We start from the raw sequence: 22,439 nt of genomic DNA, 5'->3' as shown, positions 1-22,439 counted from the left end.
CAGTGTTAAAAGACCCTACCTATCCCACCTTTCCAGAAACTGCAGAGACTTAGGCATGCACATTTGTATTGCCCTCTGCTGGTTCAGATATAAATAAATAAATAAATTAATAAGGAACAAATGAACAGTGAATAGCCCCTCCCAGTCCTATCTAGTCCAGCTTAGAAGTAACTGACACTAAAATAACATCACAGCCTAATTTACCAAAACACTGCAGCCCCATTGCTTAGTTCTCTATACCACGTGTGGCTATGTATAAGATAATGTTGTTTTAATTTATATGCAGTATTTAAATATTTGTGTGTGTTTTTATGTTAATTACTAAATTTTAATGCACTAAAATTATTTTATTTTTAATTGTTGTATACATCATTCAGTGGAAATAATCAATAAATTGTACAAAACATCAAAACACATTATTCCTCCCCCGCCCCATATCCTATTGTATGCTGATTTTGTATGTACACATTCACTTTAACAGATACATAATCATTGACAGTTGAGCTTCCCTTGCCACATTTTTATTTGGATCTGCTTTCAGAGTGAAAAATATTTTGGAATTGCTTCAGTATTGTTTCCTTAACTAAAAAAATCCTGTGAAATTTATGAGGTTGCCAAAGTTGACAGGGGACTTAAAAGGTGCATGCGTGTGTGCGCACGTACACACGCACACACACACACACATTCTTAACAAAGGTTTCTGATTTAAACCTCACTATAAGTCTTTGCATCTATGGAGAAACTCACCACTCCTTTCCTTCAGTGATACCTGATCAGCATCAGCTTCTTTTTAAACCAGAACTAGTTGCTAGTTTTAAGGACATAGTTGTATCAGCAAGGAGCTAGCACAGTTCTTACATGGACTGCATGATTTTTGTTTTCATAAGAGAAGTTGGTATGACAATGCCTATGTAAGAAAGTCATGTCTCATGTGAAACAACAAACAACAATAGGAGACCACTTTTCAAGCCACGTGATGCAATGTGGGTTTTATTCATACACTTCTTTGCCCCAAATAATTAGAAGACTGAACTCCATCTCTTCATCTGAGACAGTGGATTGGAATCCATGAAAGCTGAGGTTGAAATGAATGTTAAGTCTTGCCCATAAGAAAAGAAACAAAACTCTTCACATTTGCAGTGATGAAAAAGAATACCTGAATGCTTTACAAAACTATTGGGTTAGAAAATAATTTTAAAACAATGTCTTTTAAAATCTTATTGATTGACAAAGTTTTTTTGGGGGGGAAATTGCTTTTTTAAAAATTTATTTATTTAAAAATCAGTTCCCATGTATATGCTACTACATAGTAGTTTAGCCTCCAACCATGTGCACATTTCCTTAGAAAGAAGTCCAAATTCAATTCCATGGTTTTACTTCTGAATATATTTAGAATTGCACTGGAAAAGCAACTGCAAAATAAACAAAAACTATACATGAAAAACATTAGTTCAACGGGGGGAAATTTAGTATTCCATTAAAAAAATAATTTGAAATTTATTTAATCTTTTAGTCTCTTGTCTATTATCTTCATTATCTAGCACCATATTGTCTTATACCCTGAACAGAAAGACATCCCAAATCATTACTACTATGCAATATACATACCTTAAAATGGACCTTTTACAGCTAGGGTTGGGAATCTGAAGTTTCAAAACAAGAGACAACTCCAGAACAGAGCCACACATTCTCTACTTCTATGCTGATTGGAAAAAAGGAGACCGTCCCTTGAGGTTACACACAAACAGGAATCCTATTTACATTCATACAATGCTGAAAACTCCCTATGAATTCCCTGTCTGCTTCTGCAGACACCGTCATGCAGCTGAAGGTCAGATTAGGAGGTATAGAAGTAAAATGGGGTGAAGCTAGGGGAGCAGGGTGGGATATTCTCCAGTAAGGTTTCCAAACAATACACAAAATCAGCACAGCCAAATGTTTTAAATACGTTACAGGTTTGGCTAAATTTGTCCACAGTTTTCCATTTATTTCCCCCCCTTCTCTTTTCTGACGGCTCACATCTCTAAGTGCTCAGTGACAACCTGTAGAGGTTTCACCCTAATCCACCTTTATCCATTAACAGACACTCAATCACTAAAGTGCTTACTAGACTAAACATATTTATCCAACCAAATCACACTTTACAATCCAAAACTGCCAATCAGACCTTGGCTATTAGCGGGAAACAGCTTTCAAATGGGGAGGGGGGAACCTGGGTGGTTGCACAGTGAAGAGCATGCTTACCTCCAACAAACCACCAAACCAAATTAACCTAGCTGTATCCTCATAAAAGAAACCAGATATCCTGTTGTGAAAATAGAAAGCTTGGTGGGACAGGCCTTCTTTGATGGCCAACGGCGTGGCAGACGAACAGCTCAGACTACAAATCTGGTTACCACAGATTTGTATCAGCCTCCCTCCCCTACCAATTAGAGTTTTGTTAAGTTTAAAAGCAATTCTCTCTGTGTGTCTCCTTCTCCCCCTTCCCTCTCTTTAAAGTATCATTTGGGTAATTCAAGTAGGCCCCCAAGTTTCCTATGTTACTAGTGTAATTGCAATAAGTGCTGTACTTATTGGCCAAGGCTCCTTTAATTCTAATTGCTCTTTTTCTGCGCAATTATGTTGTAAAAGTGCTTGCATTAGCCAATATTTTTTTTTTAAAAAACCAAGAGACACAAATGTGGTAGTAATAATAATTCTTTTTATTAGCCTGGCAAAGAGGAAGAGAGGGAAGCTTTAAAAAGGCCTCTGAAAAACTTCAAAGTTCTAACTGGGGAGGAAAAAAAAACATTGTCAAGAAACTAAAGAAACATACCTACATCTCCATCCTTTTATTAGTTACATACAAACCAAGGGCCATCCCCACAACTCTCCTGACATTTTCTCTCTTCCAGAAACAGAAAAAGCTACAACCTCTACACAGTGGGGCTTATTTAAAGCCTTCTGTCAGAACTGCATAAAATGGCCCTGTATGTTTTCACTAAGTCTTAATAGCTTTGGATTTAATGGTATTATGCCTCCTTTTAATACCAATAATTTTAAAGGAAGGCTTGACGTTTGCGGAGCGGAGTGTACTCTACCACCCTTATGTCTACTTAAAAGAAGTGAGCTAGAAGGTGCAATTTTACTATGCGGAAAGGAGTTGCAGGGATACATTGAAATTAATGAGGATTCTTTTAAAAAAATGAGTAATTTTGACTGCTAGTCGTGTGAGTAAAAAGTATGTTACAGGGTCTTGCTTATCAAAAATAACAAGAGGGTATGTATGTATAAAATTTATTCGGTCATTGACTAACAAAACAAGAGGGTTTCTTTCCAGCTAGCTCTTGTGTGGATTTTTTTTTATTAGCAATTAAAACAAGTACCATTTTTGGGAAGGAAAACTTCAGCTCAGATTATTTCCAAAATGAAAAATAAAACAGAATAGCTAACCAAATGCTCCTCAACAGACACATTTTTTTCCAGACTTCACAGAGCAGACTTTCTCAGTTTCAACTGGAAAGGTTTAAATTTCAATTGAAGTTGTCATGCCACAATGGCATTTGTATGCCAATGTTGGGGACTAGCTACCAAGGCAGAGATGAGTAGGTAGGGTTGCCAGAATGAATATTGGAAAGAGATCTTGTATCTTTAATGGTTGTGTAAAAGAGGAATTTCGGCAGACTTGGTTTGCATGACAGACACCACCTGCTTCTACATAACCATTCCCTGCTCCACTTTTCAAACTGGCAACTTGAAGTATGGGAGTGGGGGAAAACTGGATGAAAGACAAAGGATAAATATTGCTTATGTGGTTTATCAAAAATTTAAAATCGGCAGGCTTTGCACAGCATAAGGTTGTAATCCATCTTCTGTTTGCATGATTCTATGTATGAATATGTTTTTAGCATAGCCTTCCACAGAGGGAAGTCATCTGTTTCTAGACTATATCTCTACAAAAGAATGGTAAAACTCACATGGTTGTTTCATATGCACCAAGAATTTGGATTTGTGGTAGAAAAGAAGGATTTCAGATATTTCCAGGTTTTCCATATTCAAGGAACATTGCAAGGAATTCAGTCACCCAGCTTCTAGCCTAAAAGCATGGAGCTGTTTAGAAAAAATTCAAGCTGTTTCTGAGAAGTAAGCAATAAATATACTGGTAAAGTACAATCCAAGTGCTTTTTTTTTTAACTGACTTTTTCAAAAATAAGTGATTGACTCCAGCACTAATTTAAGCATACTCATTAGAATATCATGTGTCAGGAAAACAAGCATATTTGGAAACATATATCATGCTGCTATGTTCACCAGAAAGACCAATTTGGCTATGTTTATTGAACAAGTATATATATTTGGTGGCTTATGCATTGTATCATACATGCAGGTTCTCATTGTGTGCACTATGGAACACTCTTTAGGGAACAAGGATGGATGGTGCTCTCTTTGTAAATTTCTGTGGACCAGAGTAAAGTTGCTGAAAAGAATGTTTTTGCAATGTCTATATCCAAACTAACTATATTTTCTCTGAAAAAATAGCAGCAGGTTTACTAGATTTTTCATCAGGAAGTTAACACATGACACTTATGGTCATATCATCATGTGCACAAATAATTATAGGGGCAGCAAAGCATGAAGAAATAGCCCATCTGGAGCCAATACAATAATCTTAGAGCCATTGAACTCATCCAAAGTTTAGATCAATCATAATGGTATTTATTATAAACTGAAAGGATCATATAAGGGATATATTTATAATGTTGAAAACCTTATCAACATTTCTGATTACAACATAAATCTACATATTTCATATGGTATATTTCTACATTCATATGGTATATTTCTACTAACTTCCACTGGATGTTGACCACAGAATTTTGCAAAGTACTGGAAAATTAAAACCAATTAAAAACATAAGCCATGTTAAAAACACCTCAAATAAAAGGAGATTATCACATCTGGAAATCCTGCCGCAATAGACATGGGATTGAAAAGTCAAAACCAAATGTTATTGCATGCAGCCACGGCTAGGCAAGTGCAACCTGTATACAACTCGGACTCCAGCTGTGCTTATCCAGCTGCTTTCAAAAACACGAGCTTGCCATTTTTGAAAAGTGGCTGGATAGGCACGGCTGGGGTCTGAGCAGCATACGGGTTGCACTCGCCTGGCCATGGCTTGTTCCCTGTGCTGTATCAGTGTGAAGGTCCAATTATGTATTAGTTGCTGAGGGTAGATTAAACTTTTCTTGCCAAGTTGAGAAAGGCAGGAACTCATCATCATCACCAAGTAATTCATTTAAAGAGAAATCCTACTATCTGCCCATCTTGTCCATAAGAATATTTCCTGCCAGTCTTTAAGTCAAGATTGCCAAGATCTTTAAGTCAAGTCAATTTAGCATGGGTCAGATTGTAATTGGTGTGACACTGTGTCAGGACAAACATATTAGACCATTTACTCTTTTTTTTTTTTAAAAAGAATAGATTCAAAATTTATTATTAGTTTTGTAAACAACCTTACATGAAGGGTGTTTGAATGCTTTACCCAATTGTTGCTCTGGACTGAACAATTGCTCCTTAGAAATTTAAGTTCTCATTCTTCCTCTCATTTAATTATTTATTTTTGAAATAACATTCACTCTGAGACCCACACAATTGGCAAGGCATGGAAACTTTCCTATCACCAGATGGGGTGGAGAACAAGAGCAAGCAGCTAATGAATGGCATTTTGGAACCATTAATATGGAAATGAGAAACACAATTGGGATGCGTAAACATTTAACATTTCATTTTAATTTGCAAGTGTGCATGTTATAACTCAATTACAAAAAATTAAATTAAAGTCAGGTATATTACACAGCTGTGAGTGCTAGGTCAAACACACATGCAGACGTGCACATTCCCCACAGACAAAGGCATGTCATGTGCTAGGTTTTGTCTAGTCTTCTTGTGTACAATCCTTTTCAAGATCATAGGATTTGTGTCAGTGTAGCAGAAAATAATATAATTTGGCCCACATTCTTACCATTAGTACTGTTTCTCTCCTTTCCTTGAAAGTCAGATATAATTGCAGCACTAATTGTAGTTGCTGTGCAGATGTAGGCTGGGGTGGGTAGTCTGATTCACTTACTTTCCATTTACTTCTTGAAATATTTCTTCTTTGCTTTATAGCATAGGAAAGTAATCCAAACACTTACCCACAAGCAATAGCTAGTTTTGTGTTATCATTTTTGAAAAACACACAACCCAAAACAGTATAGAATGTATTTGGAAATTTAGTGTGCATTTCTCTGAAACGTTTTTCCAAGTTTTCAGTTTCCATTAAATACGATGTAAGGAAGGCCACATTTGTAATGGTTCCATGAATCATGGTTTCCCCGCTTTCAAATAATCTTTAAGTGCATTTGAAAAAAAAACCTTTTAAAAAAAGTATCGAGATTAAGCTTGTTCTAAAATATAACAGCACAATGGTATACATGTTTCTACTTGTAAGTACTTTTCATTGAGCCAATGGACCTTAGTTTCTGGATCTGCAGCTAAATACCCTAAAGGCACCAGGTCGTGTCTGATTTTAGAAGCTAAGCAAGGTCAGCTCTGGTTAGTACCTGGATGGAAAACCACCGATGAATACCAAGTTCTATAGGCTATATTTCAGAGAAAGGAACTGGCAAAACCACTTCTGAATGTTCTTTGCCTAAGAAAACCTAAAACACAAAACACAAAAATGTACAAATTCCAGGATTCTGCAGCATGGAGCTGTGGCAATTATGGGTGACAGTGTGCTATAATTGTGTAGAGTGGATGCATCCACTGGAAAGCTGCTGTCAGAGCTGGGCTTCATGATCTGACTCAGCTCTAGGCTTATGTTTCCATTTCTTAGTTATGATAATGCAGGAATCACAAAAAGAGTTGCATTGGTGGATTTTCCAGTGTTCAGAATCTTGTGGTGGCTATCCATGGATACAAGTCATTTCCCACTCAGTAACCACTTGTGGATTTCACAAGGAGGGAGTAGAGCTAGCTCACTTACCCTCCATGTATATTTAGCCTATGCAGTTTTGTAATGTCTGCATAGGGTCAACAGAGATCTAAAAGTGAGCATAGCAGCCGTCTGAAGTCTGCTATAATAAGAGTGCAGAGTCTTGAGGAAGTTTGTTTTACACTTCAGTCTCCCACTGTTTCATTTTATAAGTTTCCAGTAACATATATAATATATTCTAAGATGGCAAACTGAAAGTGAAACACCAGTGAAGTAGGAGAGGAAGGAAATGAACTAGTTGAATTCTCCAGGAAACTTACTGTTTGGAAGAAATCTTGAAGAGAGCTGGAGAAACTGGAGAAATGGATTTTGTTCTACTTTGCAAGTGGAATAGATAAGAGGACAGTAGTGCATGTGATAGATGGTGAAACAAGACATATGAAATGAATTTGTACTTTTCAGTGTCAGAATAACAGAAAAAGGGGACTTCAGGTTTAGATTAACACGTGATGCACACAGGGCACCTATTTATTTTATTTTATTATTTAAAATATTTATAACTTGCCCTATATCAAGAAATCTCAGAGCAGTTTACAGTAGTTTTAAAACAGGCTAAACAGGCTAAAAACAGTAAGATTGTTTAAATAAGCTAAAAACACATTAAATAATGTAATGGTTAAAATTATATATTTAAAAGTTTTTAAAACTATAACAGTTTTTGGGTTTAAATTAATGATACCCAGGGGCTTTGGTGAACCAGAGAAAACGGAAGTACTGATGATAGGTTCCCCAGACCTGGGGAAGGAAATTAATGATACCCAGGGGGCTTTGGTGAATCCAGAGAAAACGGAAGTACTGGTGATAGGTTCCCCAGGCCTGGGGAAGGAAATTTATCCACCTGTCCTGAACGGGGTCACACTTCCCCTGAAGGACAAAGTTCGCAGTTTAGGAGTACTTCTGGACTCGTCCCTGCAGTTGACATCTCAAGTAGATGCAACAGTCAGAAGTGCTTGCTATCAGCTTCGGTTGATATGCCAACTGCGACCCTACCTAGGTCAAAGGGACCTTGAAACTCTGGTACATGCTCTAGCTTAGATTTCTGTAATGCGCTCTACATGGGGCTACCCTTGTACCAAGCCTGGAAGCTTCAATTAGTACAAAATATGGCAGCCAGATTGGTCACCAGTGCATCCAGGTTTGACCATATATCACCTATTTTGAAAGATCTTCACTGGCTGCCTATTCGCTTCTGAGCACAATACAAGGTGTTGGTTATTACCCATAAAGCCCTATATGGCTTGGGCCCAAGTTACTTGAGGGACTGCATCTCCCCATATAATCCGCCCCGCACACTTAGAACATCTGGGTAGAAACTGTTGGAAATACCATCTTCCAAGTATGTTGCCACATCCAAGATGGCTTTTTCATTAGCAGCCCCGAGGATCTGGAATAGTCTTCCCGATGAGCTCCGTCTTATGAGCCCCCTGGAATCATTTAAAAAGAGCCTTAAAACCTTTCTCTTTTGTCAAGCATTCCCCCCTGAACAATGAAGCTTGTATCTCTGATGTCATCGATTCTCTGCCTACACTGGATATGTATGTTGTATGATTGTTTTTAGAGTTTTTGTACTATTGGATTTTATTTAATGAGATTGTTTGTAATGGTTTTTAATAGTCTGTAACCCCACTTCGATCCTATGGGAGAGGCAGGGAAACATAAATAAAATTTATTATTATTTTTATTATTATTATTAGTCAAGTGCCTAAATAATAAAGAGCTTTAGTATCAGTCATGCCTCCATGTGGAGAGAATTCCACCTTTAGGGTGACCATGGCTGAGAAGGCCCTCTCCCATGTCTAGTCAATGTATTGACTTCTCTGGTGGGACACGGAGGAGATTCCCCCCAGCAGATCATAATCCATGGGCAGTCACATACTGTATGGGGAGAGGTGCTCCCTTAAGTATCAGGGCTTTAAATGTCATCACAAGCACCTTGATTTCAGACTGATTTAAACCAGTGCAATTGTTTTAAAACTGGCATGATATGCTGTCTATTTAGTATTCTCATCAGCAATTAAACTGATACATTCTGCACTAGCTGCAGCTTCTGAGTCTTCTTCAAAGGCGGCCCCACACAGAGTACATTAAAATAGTCTAAATGGGAAGTTACCAGTGCATTGATTACTGTGGCTAGATTATCTCTGTCCTGGAAAGGCTGTAGCTGTTGTACCAGTCAAAGATGGTGCCAAGCACTCCATGCCACAGAGTCCACTTGGGCCCCCAGTAACAGGAATGGATTGAGGAGCACTCCCCTTTAGGGGGAGTGAGGCCCCATCCAGGACATGCTAATTCCCAGATCTGAGAATCACCAGTCTACACAGCCTCTGTCTTATTGGTATTCAGCTTCACTTTATTGGCCCTCATCCAGCCCATTACAGCATCATGGTACTGGTCCAGTGCTTGTACAGTCCCAACTGACTCGAATCCCAAGGAGAAGGACAGCTGAGTATACTAATAGCACCCCACTCCAAACTCCAGCAGCTTCATGTAGATATTAAGTGGCGTTGTGGATAAGATGGAATCCTGTGATACCCCACAACTGAGTAGCCATGGGGCTGAAAAGAAATTCCCCAGTGCTACTTTCTGGAACCAGCTCCTCTGATTTGAGTGGAACCACTGTAGAACAGTGTCTCCTACTCCTTTCTCATAGATCTGGTCCAGTAAGATAGCATGATCAATGGACAAATAAATGAAACTGATTCTATACAAACTGATCAGAGTGGATGTCTCCCTGGGCTCTGTAACACATGTGGTATCAAGTTCTGAACAAATGTGAGCAACTTTTAATCTACATATTTGGCAATTTTTTGGCAGCAGATAGGATTGCATACCTGAGCTGTCTTGGATCCATATCCAAAAGACTCCTCATCACTTGGAAAAGTCCTAATAGTGGATAAAATCCTGGAGATGTAATATGATTTTTTGGCCTAAAGACCTACACCACCTGCATTCTAGCCATAATCCAGCCAAGGTGAATTTACGGGTTCTGCAACACTGGTTTGTCTGCGTAAGTTGATTATTGAAGGAATGATGCATGTGAGTCATACTTTTTTTCATTATAATTCAAAGGGGAAGAAAAATATAATCATTATTGTATACTATTTCTTCTGAGACTACATCGTCCTTCAGGTTAATGAATCAATTCTTGATTTGGGCTTAAACCCTAGTCATTCCTATTGGTACTAATTACTGAGGTGATGTGCAAAGACATTGTAGCCAAATTACCCAAAAATGATTACCCCAAATTTAAGAAGCTGTTGAAAAATTGTTGAGATTCTTCTCCCAAGGCAATTAAAGAGAGGGTTACTTGATAAATGGGGTGTGTATGTGGAAGGAATGGCAAATTGACAGTAACAGCAACACCATGTAAGATGAAGAAGTTGGAGTCCTCCGCAGTGAGAACTGCTGCTTTCATGTAATTTGACATTGGACAAATGGTGCCCAAATTGCAGTTTCCAATGCTAGTACTTGGAATTTTTATTTTATTTTTGTTTGTTTTTTAAAAATATTTTCTTCCTACAGAATTGGCACTGTATTTTTTCAGGAAGTCTTTTAAAAATCAGGAGAAGCACTTTGAAATAAATCACTCCAGACAACTGCAATAGAGGGCAGCAGCCATTTTCATATTAGCTGTGGAAAGAGTAGAAGAAAGATTATTTGTTGCCCAGTACAATCTCCTGTGGCATCATTCTGCATAACTTGTAGTAGTAAAAACTGCAAATTATGGAGAAGACATGGTGCAGCTGCTTTGTACCAATGTCTGCTATGACTGTGGTAGGTGAAAGTGACCACAGTAGCCTTTGGCAAGGGACCAAAAGGCCACACTCGTATCTTCTCTGGATCCTATTGTAACTGCTGTAACTTACAGCATCTTCTCTTCCGTGAAATCCATTTTATTGTGTTGACTTCAATAACAATAAAGTGTCAAGCTGCATTATTTCTACAGTGTAGATGTACCCCTTGTCAGACCATATTTTAAGGTTCTCTGTTAAATAATTTTACTCCTCAATATTAGTGAGCTGTATTTCCAAATCAGCATGGTTGTAAAGTTTGATGTCTGCATTGATAATGTATTGAAGCAGAATATGTAAAAGTCACTTGTTGGCAATAAAGTTCCCAGAAGACCCAGACAGTGCTGCTACTGGCACTTGTAGTCCGAATGTCTTTTCCAAGCTCTCACATTAAGTATTGTGGTCTGGCCTTCTTATCTCATATCTTCTTCAAATTTAAAAATGGTATTTATATATCATGAAGTAAAATATAATGCAAGCAACCAGCATCTGAGCGTTCTGTGAAATACACTTACATAGCTCTCATTCATCTGGATTGCTGTAAGCATACCCTAAGACCACGTTGTTTGTGCCCATGTGAGCTCAAAGGGTCAACAGCTTACATGAATAAGCAAAGAAAGTCCATTCATGAATGAAATCTTGGAACACCTTCTAAAACACTCAAGTGAAGGCTGCCTCATTAAAGCTTTCATTTATACTGAGGTAACCACATTTGTTTGCATTAAAACCCAGTAAATGAACTAAATTTGACTGTTTTACAGAGAGGAGGACTATAAAATGACAAGGTTTCCTGGCCAAGTCTCTTGCTATTCATGTTATTTTATTTTCAGTTCTTTTTTTAAAAATAAAAAATGGAGTCAAATAGTTCAGCAATGTACACCAATGATTAGTGGTGTTAGGTAATAAGAATTTTGCCTCCTAATGAAATTTTGCTTCAGTCCCAGAATTTCCAGCATTGAAATCCATTCACTGATCCCTTAATAGCTTTGCCTTTTTCCTGTTCTTTGGATGCCCAAGCTGTATTTTTAAAAACTCAACTAAAGTTTTTATTGACTGCAATGGTAGAAATGTGGGGAATGAAGGACAATTTCATGAGAAGGGCAATATTCTTATTCGGGAGGGCAATGCACTCCTTTATCTACACCCTTAATTTCACTGATAAAGTGGGTCTATTCTATTTGGAACTAATTTGGATTTAGGCCTAAAACCACCCAAGACATCAAATCAGGACATCAGATAAACTATTAAAATGGAAAGAGAACATTTGGTATCTTTGTGTGTATGTATGGTGTGTGTATGGGGGGAGGTGAAAGAGTGCAGGATTGTGGTTCAGAAAAGAATATGTCAGTGGCATAACCGCAATTGGTCTGCTATCTCAATATTGTAATCTCACCTGAAATGAAAAAGATGCTGCATACTGGAAAAGAAAAACAACAAAAAAATTCCACATATGGAGAAGATAAAAGGCTACAACTCTTTCCTTACAAAGGTGTAGGATGAGGGATATGATAAAGCTGTATAAAATCACAAGTGATTTAGAATAGAAGAATAGAAAACAGCTGCTTGTCCAGTTTTAGATGACAATAAATAGGAGCTGTTTGGTGAAATTGGGACATGCATTATTTATATAATATGGAGAACATTTTTCTTTCTCTCCCAGACAGCTCACAATGTGGATAATGCAACTCACTTTTCCTGGGCATGTAAAAGCTCACATTATAGTTTCTATCAGTCTGTTTAGTCACTATTTTAAGCAACAGAGTAAGTGTACAACCTCAAAGTCCCCTTGAAATCTTAGCTGAATGGAGGATATGAATTAAAGCCTGTAGTTCTTCCTCTGTCATTTGCTACAGATCACATATAGAATGCTGCATGAACAGTAGCTTGAGAGATTTTCATATCTTTCTTTAAATCAAAGTTTAGGAAACTTCTAGAATCCTTCAGAAAACCATGTCCATGGACATGTTATCTGGGACATTCTGCAAGTTGTAGTCCAAAACAGTAACTGTTCCAATCTTTGTTTTTATACGTTGAAACAAAGGAGAATTTAACATAGGGCTTTTTCATATGGGCAAAAGAGATGGGAGCATAGCACAATGCTCCCGTCAGTGTCACACAATTTAGTGAAGGTTTTCAGATGACATAGCATGACGTCATCTGAAAATCTTCATCAAATTGCACAACACTGATGGGAGCATAGCGCAATGCTCCCTTCTCTATTGCCCATATGAAAAAGTCTGCAGATGGCATAAGAGAAATGCAAGCATGAAACATGTTCTAGGAATTGGAATATAATACCAAATAAAGCTCATACTAGTGAAGAAAACTTCTGTGGTGGATTGGTAAATATGGCAAATTTCCACTTTGGAAATTACTTGTATTGCATATTTCCCAATTTTTCTGTATATATTTTGTTCACAACACACCATGATGCTGTTATAATGTTAAGATGCTTCCTCAAATGGGCACTAACTTTGAAAATCTACCTTCCCTAGGTGATTGTTAAAACCAGTTGAGAAATTATCATATAAATAATTCCTTCTGAGCTCTAAAATGTTCTAGAAATTCTATCAGACATCTGGGCAGAGCCCTTGATCACTCCAGCGTTCCTTTCTTTTGATTTTGCAGACAAGCATCTTTCTTTTCACTCTAAAAATTTTGACAGTATCATTGCTGAAATTTCTGATGTCTAGCACAAAGGGCTTTCTTAGTTCATTAATCCATTTTATAGTTACTTTTGTGTGAGGGATGGATGTGGATGTGGTTTATTACAACTTCTGTGTAACTATGCATGATCATTGCAGTGTACAAATATCCCTATCATTAATTTAGAATGCAGTTCTAACTGACAAAGATGGTGGAGGGCCAATTGATTCAACACTGTGAATTCTCAGGCTATGGATGCTGGAAATAATTTAGGACTGTCTTAGCCAAACAGTGTGTTGGCAGTGTCACCGGGCTTGGAGAAGTCTGATGTGGCATAATTTTGTTCCTCCTTCCCCACTCATTTTCCACTTCCATTTTTGCTCTTCTGTTTTAGCCATTGGAGCAGATCTGCCAGAACAGTCCTCTGCTGGCAGAACTCTGAAACCAGTCAACAGAAGAACATTTCTGTGAGCCCATTCCTCATCTTAAACCCTGCATCTGAGATGGCAAAACTCCATTCTGCTTTTTGACATCTCATAGAATCATAGGCGGGTTACAGACGGGCAAAAAGGGGTGTGCTCATGACGTCATGAAGGTATAGCCTTCAGACGGCCCTTACCTGAATGCCGTCATGAACGCGCCCCAAGTGGGAAGAAGCGGCATTAAAAAGGTGCTGCTTTTTTCCGTTTCTTTTCTATATACTGCGCAACTGCGCATCTCCGTCTATAAGCTGCTGCACCGGTATGCCAGAATTGTTACGCCGCTAATTTAAGTTGCCCATTTAAAGGCTCTGAGTCAGCTGTGTCGCATAATGAGTCGGGGTCCTGGAACATGCGCAGTTTGCACTGAGGCTCTAATTAGAGCATCAGATGCCATGCAGATGTGGAAGCTGCAGCACAGCCGGCAAAAGAAAAAAAAAGCCGCATTTTTGGCTGCCCGTGCGGAAGCTGCCTCTCTCTTTGCAGCGTCCTGCGAGGCGGCGGTATGGAAGCTACGGGTCAGAAACGGCCCCAGGTGAGGCATCTTCACTGCCCCCCATGTGGAAACCCCATACACCTGAGCCACGCCCCTGGGGCGGGCGGTCTGGAGGCTCCGTATTCAGCAGAGTACACCTTCAAGACATCTTCCCCTGCCCGTCTGTAACCCGCCATAGAGTCAGAAAGGACCACAAAGGCGATCCAGTCCAATTCCATGCCATGTGGAATACTCAACTAAAGCACTCCCAAAATATGGTCCTTCAAAATCTGTTTAAAGATTTTCAAAAAAGAGAGAGTTCATCACGCTCTGAGGCAGTCTAGTCTATAGTTTATTTATTTATTTATCTACTGTGTTTATACTCTGCTCTTCAGCTAGAAAGGCTCTCAGAGTGGCTTACAGATAGTTGAGACATTTCCCTGCCCTTTGAATAGTTCTTACTATCAGGAGGCTTTTCCTAATGTTTAAGTGAAGGTGTTTCCCCCCCTTTAATTTGAATTTATTGGATTGTGTCCTAGTTTCTGGAGCAGCAGAAAACAAGGCAGCTCCCCAATGGGTAGGACAAATCTGTTCTAACCTCCCTGATTACTGGAGGATGGAAGAATGTTGATGTTTTACACACAGATATAAATTGGGTAAATAGACACAAAAAGAGTCTTACTTTGTACCAGATGGTGCTTGCATATGGATACCATCCATCATTTCCATGATCTGAACTGGGATGGAAGTGTTAAGAGGACAACGTGCCCTCTCGATCCTTGCCTATCTTGGCTGACCATGCAGGGAGGGGATGCAGTAACATCGTTACTTCAATCCATAATTAATGTACCCCTCAAAGGGAGGTGGAGAATTTCCATTCAAGTTGAAACAAGCGGTGGTTAAACCACTCCTGAAGAAACCCTCCCTAGATCCCCTGATAAGAAACAACTACAGGCCGGTCTCTTTACTACCATTCTTGGGCAAGATGATCAAGAGGGCAGTTGCCCTCCAACTCCAAGCTGTCTTGGATGAAACTGATTATCTGGACCCATTTCAACCTGCCTTTAGGATGGGATACAGAGTCGAGTCTGCCACGGTCACCTTGGTCGATGATCTCTGTCTGGGCATCAACAGGAGAAGTGTGACCCTGTTGGTGCTCTTGGACATCTCAGCAGAATTCGATACCATTGACAACAGTATCCTTCTGGAACACCTGAGAGAATTAGGTATTGGGGGCACTGCACTCCAGTGGCTCCGTTCCTATCTCTCAGGTAGATTCCAGATGGTGATGCTGAGGGACAGCTGCTCCCGGAAAAGGGAGCTGACATCTGGTGTCCCTCAAGGCGCCATTCTGTCCCCCATGCTGTTTAATATTTACACGAAGCCACTGGGAGAGATCATCCAGAGACATGGGGCATGGTGTTATCAGTATGCTGATGACACCCAAATCTATTTCTCTATGTCCCAGACTGTTGCAGTGATCAAGGATGGTGTCTCCCCTCTGAATACCTGTCTGGAGTCAGTAATGGGCTGGATGAGGGAAAACAAACTCAGTTTGAATCTAGAGAAAATGGAGGTACTTGCAATAGGAATCCCTGGTCCAAGAATGGAATTTGCCAACCAGTCCTGGATGGGGTCACACTTCCTCTAAAGGATGAAGTACGCAGTTTGAGAGTCCTCCTGGACCTGTCTCTACAGTTAACATATCAAGTAGAGGCGGTGACCAGGAGTGTGTGGTACCAACTTTGGTTGATAGGCCAACTGTACCCCTACCTGACCCAGGGGAACCTTGAAGCTATGGTACATGCACTGGTAATCTCTCGTTTAGATTTCTGTAATGTGCTCTACATGGGGCTACCTTTGTACCAAGTTTGGAAGCTTCAATTGATCCAGTATGCAGCAGCCTGATTGGTCACAGGAACATCTAGATCGGACCATATTACACCAGTGTGAAAATGTTTACACTGGCTGCCGATCAGCTTCCGGGTGCAATACAAAGTGTTGGTTATCACTTTTAAAGCCCTACATAGCTTGGGCCCAAGTTACTTGTGGAAATGCCTCTCCCTACACAATCTGCCCCGCACTCTCAGAACATCAGGGAAGAATTTGCTTGACTACCCAAAAGCAAAACTAACAACAACTTCCCACAAGGAATTTATGGTCGGAGCCCCCAAATTGTGGAACAATCTACTGGAAGAGATCCATCTTATTGCCACCTTGGAAACTTTCAAGAGGGCACTTAAGATGGATCTCTTCCGTCGGGCCTACCCACCTGACCTGATCCTGAAAGAACCCCACCCGACTATGACAAGACGGAAAATAGACGACAAGCTAGCTTTTAGCAATAGTAGTGATATTGTGATTTTATTGAATATGTTATAATGTGTATGTTTTTATGCTGTGATCCCGCCTTGATCCATAGGGAGAGGCGGGAAAGTATAAATAAAATTATTATTATTATCATCATCATCATCATCATCATCATCATCATCATCATCATCATCATCATCTTGCTTGGAAGAGGACAAGATGGTGCTATCTTCATTCCATGTGTTGCCTGGAGTAGCAGCTGAAACTTACTTCAGTATGTTCAATGGGATAAATACCAGAGGCTGGGGCACAAGACAAATTTAAAGAGTGTAAGGCAGGCTGTGTGTCACACATAAGGCCGCTCTCAAAGAAAAAAGAAAGGCATAGAGCTTAAGAAAATGTGGGGTGGCTGACTCAGTCTAACAGTAGGGCCAGCTCTGTTTGAGACCATGGCCAATTTTACCCAAGGAGCTAAAAACTCTAAAACAGTGGGGATGTAAACATAGTTAGTTTGTAACAAACATTTTTCATGTGGTTGTGTTCATGATTCTATTGAGAAAATAAACTCTCTTTGAGTATGTGTGTGAACAGGTGCTTAGACTCAAAAAATGAGGACAAATGTAGAACACATTTGGTTTCTATGGGGAAGGGCTGAAAAACATACAGATGCGCTGCTCCTTCTCAAATTTCCTTGTCTTTTGCCATAGCATTGATCATAATAATCAAAATTCCAGAAGTAGGGCCTTGTTGTTGGCATGAAACCAGGTTCTGGGCTTTATTTAGCCAAAAAACAAAGCTAAGACTCAAACAATTAATTCCTCTCCTTCTTGCAGTATTTAAAGAATGTGAACTAAGCCAGCCATACAGTAAAATTACTTTAAGAGTTTTCTAAACCACTAAAAATAATCCCAGTTCTTTTTCTTTTTCTTTTTTGTGCTAGTACAATTAAGAACAGGACCAATTATTTCAAACCTCAGAAAAATCCAAAACATATTTAGAGTTAAGAAACCTACCCTATCAGTGGACAACTGCAACAAAATTGCAGTTCAGTGCTTCTGATTATATTACTTAAGAACTTCAGCTAGTGAAAGTCATATGTCAGACAAGTGTACAAATCACATTTGTTTTTAGGATGCTTATGGATTCTATTTATATTACATTTTTGGAAAGATTTTGGAACAACAATTCCTTCCCTTTTTTGGACAAAAATATACGTAACTTTTTAAAAGGCTTTGTAAGATTTTCATATCAGTGTATAAATACCACATGGATATGATATGGACATTATATTTAGGGATTTTTGTCACAAGTTAGTCCTGGTTCATAAGGTCCACATGAAATATGCAAAAAAAGGTAATCCTTTTTTTTTAAACAGAAAGAGTAACAGTTCTGCAGGGGCATGAAATGGAAAGATAAAGAGAAATATGCCACCCACCAGCAGATTGAGTTGGGGTTGGATGAAGTGGAAGATGAGCCAGCCAACCAGGACAGGGAAAACGTTGGGGGGGGGGATAAAACCAAAACCAAAAGGGAACATTAATTCATCCTAGAAGAGGGCATAGCTGGTTGGCTAGCTATGCCCTCTTGGAAAGGTATCAGGCAATCAGAAGGTTTTATACTTTGTTGTATGTTCTATTGATAATCCATTTTTTAAAATTAATTAATTAATTAATTAATTAATTAGTATGCTGGCTTTCTCCCAGAAGAGACCAAAAGTGGCTCATAGATATATTTTTTTTAAAAAAAGTCAATATACATACCACATATCAAAGAATAAAACAATCTTTTCCTCAAATACAAAGGATAAAATAGAAACACTAAAAGGCCCTAACTAATAAGTATCCATTGAAATATTTTAAGAATTAAATTAAAGAGAATGTGAGCAATTAACAAGACTGATCTTCAGAGCATTCATTCCAGAATTGACGCCACCATTGAAAGGGTCCACAGAGAATTTTATAAAGTAATACATAGCCAAAATTGTATTTTCTTTCCTGTTTGGAAAGCATGGGTCTATTTATCACCTTTCTTTGCTGGATTGATATTGAAAAGCAGAAGGCAACATTAACCGTTTCAGTCTTCAGGTTAATCTGGAGACAAGTATTTGTGGGGAAACAGGCGGGCAGTAGAGGTTGCAATGGTACAGTAGTGGGAAAGGATTCCTCTAGGTTTAGCTCCAGTTGACCTGGAAATGATCCCTGACCATTTATGGCTTTGAGGAATAGCAAAATAGCATGGTTTATTTGTTATGGGAATGTAGTGTATGTGCTTTTCCAATCAACATGCAGGGAGTGCCAGTTCTGGGTGTGCCAATGTCCTGAACTATTGCACGCAGCTCATATGATGCCCATCATCACAGGCCTCTATATAGCTGAGCCAAAAAGTGTTTTGGAGAGAAAAGCTTTATGAGAACATTAGAGAGCAGAGGCCGTCTTTCATGTTATTTATGATCTTGCCTGGCTGTTCTTCAATATTTTCCTCATCTTCACAGGGATTAAGTTTCCCTTCAGTGAGTTTTCATGTCCTTTGGGGCCCTTAAACATTCATGCAAGCACTCAACAGGTGAAATTAAAGATACTGTACGTGACCCTGCAGCTGATTGCTAAAGTCCTCTGTTACTCTAGAGTCAAGAAGGTTTGTCATGTCTTGTGTGTTTTGGCTCTAAAAATAAAATGGCTCTGATGTTAGGTTGTCTTAAGCCCTGTGCACGCTTGTGTGATTATGCATCTGCATCCACAGTATTTTAAAAGTATTGCCATAAATACTTTTCTTTACAGCACAATTTCCAAAAACTGTGTCAGATGTCCAGTGAGTCTATCCTTGCTCTAATTAATGTATACATTCAAAATAAGAGGCTAACATACACAATATATGAGAAATATGTAATGTTCATCTGAGGCTCTTTTTCCTTTCTTCTTACAAGTATACTCATGAGGTCTTTCTTCTTACAAGTATACTCATGGGGCCATATACGGGGATGGGAAGATAGGCCTCCTCTTCCCCAGCTTCTCCTTTTCCTAAATTCATCCCTTGCCATGGCAGGCATAATGAAAGAACCTATTGCCACCAACAGAGGATTTTCTTTCATTTTGTTTTAACCCCTGGATATGTTGGAAAGATGCGGTGCTTGAAATTTTGAAAAGCTGCTTATAATCATTCAACTTGTTTCCCCAAATTTGCATCCTCTTTGTGTACTGAATTTTAGTTCCCCTAATCCTCAGTCAGAATGGCTATGAAAAGGGTTGTAGTCCAACACATTGGGAGGCTATCAGATTGTGGAAGACTCTTGTCGTATGGACTGACAAAGCCAAATGGGCTAATAGGTCAGTTTCCTTTGTTCACAGTTAACTAGAATTTCACAGATGTTTATGCCTCATCCTAATTATTGGCCTTCCTATAAATACCTTCCCTATTGGTACTAAGAAATTCTGGCAGCAGCAGATCTGAAAATACACCATGTACATAATATTTCTTACTATTCATATGCACATTTTCAACTGTGATATCTGTGGTGATCATTTTCATGCTTCTGGGCTGGATGCATCCATTAACACAATCCTTTCTACTATGAATGGTGAGGAATATTATATAACAGTTTCACAGGTCTTGTTACATTTATATCCCATATTTCCACAAAACAGCATACCTGGCTCTCCTGTTTCCCACTTGATAGACACAGAAAACTGTTGAGATAAGTCAGGTTACGAGACAGTGACCTGCCCAAGTTGCCTAGTGAATGTATTGGCTCAATGGAAACTAGAATGTGAAGTCTCTCAAATGCCAGGCATGGGCCCTATCCTTCTATCACACTGGCTCTCAAGCTCCAGTGGCATTACTCTGTAAACTGTGCAAACACTGATAAATGCAGTAGCCATTTTCAATCACAATAGCCATGTGCAGAACACATGGTTCGTTGTGGATAAGTGGCTGCTTCTTCATTTGGCACACAGAGTTACTGTGTACAGAAACATCTTGCAAGCATATAACATCTTAAGTCTTTTAAACTTAAAAACTCCAAGTTGTTTTCAAGGCTGAGAATCATGATGCATTATTAACATGGGAAAGCTTCTCCATCACCACTGCTTTAAATAAAATACATAAAAATACAGTATCCTCACTCTCACACTGTTTTTTTAAATAAAAAAGTCTAACTAACCAACAGCATTTTTTAAAAAACCCTCATGCTTTGATAAATCATTTGCAAATTTGCAATAGATCTGTTCTTTCTGCATTGGTGTGAAGTTGCACTTCATGTTGCACTTCATTGAAAATGAAATTAGGTGTTGTACAAATGGAGAAAACACCTGTGATAGTAAAACCTTGTTGGTACCTGTTGCTAATCACTACATGAAAATTCAGCATCTGATTCAAGAGTCTCAAATTTAAATCATTTGGATTATATATTGTCTAATGCATTCTCCTTACTCAGTTATGCTTACACTTCAGAAACTAGCCTATAATATTCCCAAAATCTGTTTGTCTTTTCTTTTCATTTAATAGTGTTTTGTGAACAGGGAATGTCTAAGGTGCTGTTGATTTTCTTCCTGTATACTAGACTCTAGATTAGACTCTAAGGCAAACCTATCACAGGGGTTTCTTAGCAAGATTGGTTTAGAGAGGTTTTTTTGCTTTTGTCTTCCTCTGAGGCTGAGAGAATATAACTTGCTTAAGGTCATCCAGTAGGTTTCCATGACTCAGCCAAGATTCAAACTCTAGAGTTGTAGTCCAACACTCAAACCAAGTATATTTGTAAAAAGAAGGTTACATTTTATTCCTTATTTTAAAAACTAGAAGTGCCTTTCTTCCTCCAATGCCCCAGCTTATAAGTGTGTGTGTGTGTGTGTGTGTGTATATACACACACACATATATATACTAGCCAGTAAAAGCAAAAGAGAACAATATTAAACAGCTAAAGAAGAAAAAAGAAATTGAAGTCCAGATTCTTTTAACTGTTATCAATCTACTGTTGTCTTTCACCATGTACTCCATACCGTGAGACAAATTCCTGGTATTACATGCCTATCAAAATTTGTAATTCTATGTCATTCTTCATCATCTTTGTATTAAATTCATCAACTACTATGGAGAGCTGTTCTCAGTGGACCTTCTTGTAATCAGAAAACTTCCTTTCCCCAGATACTTACTAAAGTATGGGTTCTTTAATGTACACTATTTCCCCCCTGTTCTGTTGTCTTTCATGACTGCACTGGCCAGGATTAAACTTCTAACTAGCTTGTATTAACTATGCTTGGCACATTTGTAAAATTTCATCACATCTTCTAGGTTCCTCCACTGGATAAATAATATGACTGCAGTTTTCCACAGACACATTTTATAAAGGAAAATACACAATATAGTACAACAAACTGTTTGCAATGCCTGATAAGATAAAGGCATTTTTCCTGTGGGTTTGTTTTGAGGAAAGAATAATCTAGTGATAGTGATAACTTGGTGGTGTTTTATCAGTCACTTTCCTTCATCTGTGCTTGGCTGCTAGAAAATATTTAGATTTATTATGGAACCTAATTAACATTGAACTTCTTTGAAATCAGAAACTTGTAGCTGGGTTCATATCAGTTTGACCAACAAAGCATAGGAAATTGTAATCTTTCCTGCTTTTAACCTATAATACTGCATTATACAAGTCAATTGATCTTTGCCATGGAAAAGTAAGATATGTGTAACCAAAATTATTCACAAATCAACTAATCCCATGTGTAGA

The sequence above is a fragment of the Sceloporus undulatus genome, chromosome 5, assembly GCF_019175285.1.
Source record: "Sceloporus undulatus isolate JIND9_A2432 ecotype Alabama chromosome 5, SceUnd_v1.1, whole genome shotgun sequence".
Lineage (NCBI taxonomy): Eukaryota > Metazoa > Chordata > Lepidosauria > Squamata > Phrynosomatidae > Sceloporus > Sceloporus undulatus.
Note: the sequence above shows the minus strand (reverse complement) of the source record.